Raw genomic sequence first — 6,123 nt, 5'->3', positions numbered from 1 at the left:
CAGCCGCCGTCCAGCCGAAGGGCTTGACAAGACACCCTCCGGGCTCTCTCTGGCCCGAACCAGCTCAGCTTTCAGGCAGCCGGTTTCCAGGAGGGACAGACACCCACGCTACTGCCTGGCACCACCGAGGCAGCCCATGTGTCCGGATGCCGCATCTATCCAAACACCCCTGGCACCGGATCAGAGGGCTCCCGTGCCCCGCTCTGGGCAGACGCTTGCAGAGTCTCTCGGCTTCGCTTCAGGAAGGCTTGAGAGGGTGCTGGAGAAGCTGTCACAAGCCCGAGGCCTGGGGACCTCACCGGAATGTGACCAGGCTTGGCAGGCAGGCAGGCAGGCAGGCAGGCAGGCGGTCTTGGGGAAAGGAGAGTCTCTGGGTCAGGCCTGGCAGATGCCACCACTTCTCCTCCCCTGGAGCCAACTGGCCCGTCCCTGTCTTCCTCTGCGGGAAGGGCTGTAATTTCACCACTCTTGTCGGGACTTGCTGACGGCGAGCTCGGAGGTTTATAAAGCCGTTTTTTGCCTCTCCCCGGCACCGGCTCCACCCAGGAAGTGGAGAGAAAGCACTGTGCTGTATATAACTTGCACTCAGGGAGAGAGTGGTGGACAGTTACCCTGGAAAGGAAGAAAAAGAGAGAAAAGAAAGAAAAAGGAAAGAAAGAAAGTAAGAAAGAAAGAAAGAAAGAAAGAAAAAGAAAGAAAAAGAGAAAGAAAGAAAAAAGAAAAAGGAGAAAGAGAAAAAGAAAAAGAAAAAGAAAGAAAGAAAAAGAAAGAAAGAAAGAAAATAGAAGGAAGAAAGAAAGAGAAAAGAAAGAGAGGGAAGGAAGGAAGGAAGGAGAGAGGAAGGAAGGAAGGAAGAGAGAGAAAGAAAGTAAGAAAGAAAGAGAAAGAAAGAGAAAAAGAAAGAAAAAGAGAAAGAAAGAAAAAGAGAAAAAGAAAAAAAAGAAAGAAAGGCAAAAGAGAAAAAGAAAGAAAGAAAGAAAAAGAATAGAAGGAAGAAAGAAAGAAAAAGAAAGAAAGAAAATAGAAGGAAGAAAGAAAGAAAAAGAAAGAAAATAGAAGGAAGAAAGAAAGAAACAAAGAGAAGAAAAGAGAGAGGGAAGGAAGTAAGGAAGAAGAGAGGGAGGAAGGAAGGAAGAAAGAGAGAGAAAGAAAGTAAGAAAGAAAAAGAAAGAAAGAGAAAAGGAAAGAAAGAAAGAGAAAAAGAAAGAATAGAAGGAAGGAAGAAAAAGAAAGAAAAGAAAAGAGAGAAAAGGAAGGAAAGAAGGAAGGAAGGAGCTTTTTGCATTTCTTTCTTTCCCATCTACCCTACCTACCTCTTTTTTGTTTCGTCCCCACCACCGTCCCTTTCTCTCCATCCCTCTCTTTTCTCAACAAACAAAACTTGGGAAACAGTGAAATGTATTCACCGCCAGGTAAAACAAGTGAAATGTATTCAGTGAAATGTATTCACCGCCAGGTAAAACAGTGAAATGTATTCACTGCCAGGTAAAACTGAAATGTATTCACCGCCAGGTAAAACAGTGAAATGTATTCACCGCCAGGTAAAACAAGGCCGGGAGGGATGTCTCCTATTCTGGACCAGCAAAGAGGATAAGGAGTCTAGAGGCTAAATCCAAGATGAACAACTGAGGCAACTGGGAATGTCCAGTCTAGCAAAGAGAAGGACGAGGGGTGACACGATAGGCGGGTTCCAATACTCGAGGGGCTGCCACGAGGAAGAGGAGGGGGTCAACTTATCCTCCAAAGCGCCTGAAGGCAGGACAAGAGGCAACAAATGGGAACTAAACAAGGAGAGAAGCAACCTGGAACTAAGGAGAAACTTCCTGACAGTGAGAACAATCAACCAGTGGGACAGAAGTTGCCTTCAGAAGTTGTGGCTGCTCCATCACTGGAGGCTTTTAAGAAGAGACTGGACAGCCATCTGACAATGCACAGGGGCTCCTGCTTGAGCAAGGGGCTGGACTAGAAGGCCTCCAAGGTCCCTTCCAACGCTGTTATTCCGTATTCTTTATTGGCAGACTCACCTCTCCCCTTTAAAAAAAAGGCATCCCAAAGTCATTCCTTAACTGGGGAAAGTGGCAAAACCACGTCCTCCGGGCTATGCCACGGAAGCTGAGAACGAGGTGGGTACAGGTAGAATACAGCTTGAATGGACATTGGAGCCACGTAGCCAATTTGAGATTGATGTGGATCGTGGCACGTGGCCACCCTCCTTTCCAGGCCAGGGAGAAACAGAGCTACGCAAGCAAGAGACGCCGCTTGCAAAAAACCAAGACCATCTTTACAAATCACGATATGGGTGTGAAAAAAAAAACCCCACCTCCATCCATTTTCGGTTCACACCAAGTTTCCTGGCTACGCTCCAGGTCCACGGTTCAGTTTCCCAGCTTCTCCCCGTCACCAGATATTTAAAGCCCCGTCTTCAATTCATTCCCCCCCACTCCCCTCCTTTCCACGTATCCTGATATAAGATGGTTCGCCACATGCCAAGCGAGAGGGCAATTCCAGCCGTAGCCGAGCTATTTCGGAGCAGCTGCATTGGGGGGGGAGGAAAAAGGGGGGCTTTAGGGTTGAGTTACACCCCCAAATGCATTCAAACCATGTTACACGTGGCGAGATCCAATTTGGGGCTGCAGGTTCAGGACGTTGTTATAGGGTAACTAGCTAAGGAAAGAGATTGGACAACCATTTGTCTGAAATGGGGTAGGTAGGGTTTCCTGCCTGAGCAGGGGGTTGGACTAGATGACCTCCAAGGTCCCTTCCAACTCTGACATTCTATTCTATTTTATTCTAGTCCAGTCCAGTCCAGTCCAGTCCAGTCTATTATTCTATTCTATTCTAGTCCAGTCCAGTCTATTATTCTATTCTATTCTATTCTATTCTATTCTATTCTATTCTATTCTATTCTATATTCTAGTCTAGTCTAGTCCAGTCCAGTCCATTATTCTATTCTATTCTATTCTATTCTATTCTATTCTATTCTATTCTATTATTATTTTTCCATATTATTTTTTCTCTGTCCCTTTCTCAAGTCATGTTCGCCTGTTATATTAACTCAGCCACTGAGGGTGTGGATTGGACTATAATCCACACTCCCCACCACCACCACCCAATATACAGGCAGTCCTCACATTTATGACGGTTGCAGTGTTCTGGGGTCACGTGATCTCCTTTTGCGACTTTCTGACAAGCAAAGTCAATGGATAAACCAGATTCGCTTAATCCCCATGTTACTAACTTAACAATTGCAGTGATTCGATTAACAACTATGGGACGAAAGGTCATAAAATGAGGCAAAACCTCACTTAACAAATGTCTCGCTTAGCAACATAAATGTTGGGGTCAGTTGTGGTCGTAAATCGAGGATTACCTGCACGAAGGATGGGGCATGCCTTTCTACAATTGTTCTGCCCCTTTTTTGCAAACCTTCCCAGCGGGAGATTGAATAAAGTCCTGGACCGGTCTTGCGTAACTCCGCAGCGCCACGGGAGAAGGTCAGCGTGCTCCTTCTGCCCTCAGGCATCAAGGCACGCAAACACACCCCGCATTGTTGTGTTGCTGTTTCCCACAGAGACACACCAAGCTGGGGAAGAAAGCTCCCGGAGGCCAAATCATCCCTCCAAGCATATAAAAGCACGCCTCCCGGAAGAGATGAAAGGGAGGTGAGATAACCTGTAGGAAAAGAATGATTTCCCGTATCCACCCAGTGGCCGAAATAGCTGGAAGCAGGCTTTTATGGCCAAGTGGCAGGCAACCACAGACGGTCCTCGTTTAGCGACCGCCCCATTTAGTGACCATTCGTTTGCAGTTACCACGGTGATTTTAAAAAAAAGAAGGAACTGGACCACCAATCCTTACGTTTTCAACTGTCGCAGGTCTGCAGTGTTTCTTTAAGATGTATGGACTTCAACTCCCAGAATTCCCTAGCCAGCTAGGGAATTCTGGGAGTTGAAGTCCATACATCTTAAAGGTGGCCGAGATGAAGAAACATTGCTGGGAAGCGGAAGGAAGGAAATTGCAGGCCAGGTTCTTATCCCTTTTTTCATATTACGACTTTAAGGTGGCCAACATATCCAGCGCTACTCCCCTCTTCCTATTTTCCTCACAACAATCCTGTGAGGTGGGCCGGGCTGTTTATAAAAAAAATAATAAAAGCAGGATCGAAATACAATAAAAACCCGAAACCAGGTTTGGGAGATGGCTGGGCCCCACGTGGCTGCCCTTTATAACAGCCTCCTCCCGAGATTCGCAAAGCTCCTGTTTAATCCAGCTTTAAGCCATCTTTACAAACCTGCTTATTCCCCCCCTCCCCTCCGGCTTGGAATTACAGGCTTGTCGGTTGGCTCGGTCTCTTTTTAGTGGCGAGGGACGGAGGACGTGGTGTTTTGTGGTTCCCTCCTTACGCCGGTTGGTGTTTTCATGTGATATTGTGTATTGTTTTATGCATCATGTTGTGGTTTTCGTCTGGGTGAAGCTCCTGGCATTCCTTTGAGGTCAGGCAGCTTAGAAATTTTGACAAAAATGGAACTGATCAATGGGGAAAGAAATTGCTACTTTGTGCGCTGGGCACTGTGTTGTAACAAAGCTTGCCTTTTTGTTTTGGATAAATGAGAGTTACCAGATTTAACACAAACACAGTAAGCTGACATTGCATAAGAAATTATAACTGCAACTCTTTTATTTATTGATCTATTTTTGCCAAAACTACAGCTTTGGTGCCCTCTGGTGGCCATGGCCAGAATTACACCTCTCTTACACAGGACCAAATTGAGGATATTAAATCTGGTTAAAACATTGATCCAAAACAAAAAGGCAAGCTTTGTGACAACGCAGTGTGGGACACACAAACTGTCCCTTTTAGAGGTATGGACCGCAGTTCCCAGAATTCCCCAGCCAGCTAGTGGAATTCTGGGAATTGAAGTCCACAGACCTTAAAGTTCCCAAGCTTGAAAAATACTGCTGGAGCGAATGTAGCAACCATATATATTGCATTTTTTAAAATTCATTCATTGTGTTTTCCCTCCACGCAGTAGAGCAGGAAGGGACTTAGAAAGACAAAGTATAAGATATTTTTTTTCCCCTAGGTGTACCTTTTAAAGCCTCTGGCTTTGCTGCAATTATTCTTTCTCTTCACATGAAGAAATGTTTGAAAGAAGGGCTCCGCAGAAGAAAACATTTAAAAATAGTCCTCCAGATGCTGTGTAAAAAACTCAATGTTGACATGTAAAGATAGTCCTCGACTTACAACACTTAGGGGCCGTTCAAAGTTACAACGGCACTGAAAAGTGACTTATGATCGTTTTCCACACTTACGACCTTTGCAGTCACATGATCAAAATTCAGCCGCTTGGCAACTGACTCGTACTTATGACGGTTGCAGCGTCACGGGGTCACGGGATCCCCTTAACAACCGTGTTACTAACTTAGCAACTGCGAAGAGTCACTTAACAACTGTGGCAAAAAATTCAGCAAAAAAAATCACTTAACTGTCTCGCTTAGCAACGAAAATGTTGGGCTCAATTGTGGTGGTAAATTGAGGACTACCTGCATTGGTCAGATTGTGGCAATCTCGCAGTGGAGCATGATGGGGAAACAAAATGGCAGCTCACTGCATCAAATAGCTACCACAATTAGTGCACTGTGCTGGCCAGACATTTCTGCAGGGGTGGTCAAAAAAGTCAAGATGGCAGCCACCACTGCATGTAGAACTGGGTGGGGCTTCCACGACAAGAGTCGTGGGCGCCATCTTGACTTTTTTTGACCACCCCACGAATGCCTTCGAGCCCCCTCTAACGCAAAGGAGCAAAATTTGCTGCCCCTCTTCTCTCCTGCAGCACAAGGCTGGGCCCAGGATCATTGTTTACGGAGTATTTTCATTAGAAGCAGTCTTTAAAAAAAACAAAACGACTTGAAAGTGAATTAGAAAATAGGTTTTTTTTTCCCCCTTGATAAAACAGAACTCCAAACATCTTGCAGAGAAGAAGCACCCAGATTGAGCGAGGCTTCCTGCTTGAATGGATCCGGCCAAACTCTGCTCAAGAAAATCGAACCAGGCAGGATTGAAAGAAGCACCACCACCGAAAGAAGCACCAAACTGCCACTAGGAAGAGAAATCAAGAGCTA

The sequence above is a fragment of the Protobothrops mucrosquamatus genome, unplaced genomic scaffold (genome assembly GCF_001527695.2).
Source record: "Protobothrops mucrosquamatus isolate PMUCROS unplaced genomic scaffold, P.Mucros_1.0 scaffold2283, whole genome shotgun sequence".
Classification (NCBI taxonomy): Eukaryota; Metazoa; Chordata; class Lepidosauria; order Squamata; family Viperidae; genus Protobothrops; species Protobothrops mucrosquamatus.
The sequence above is the reverse complement of the archived record's forward strand: the minus strand, read 5'-3'. Positions refer to the sequence as shown.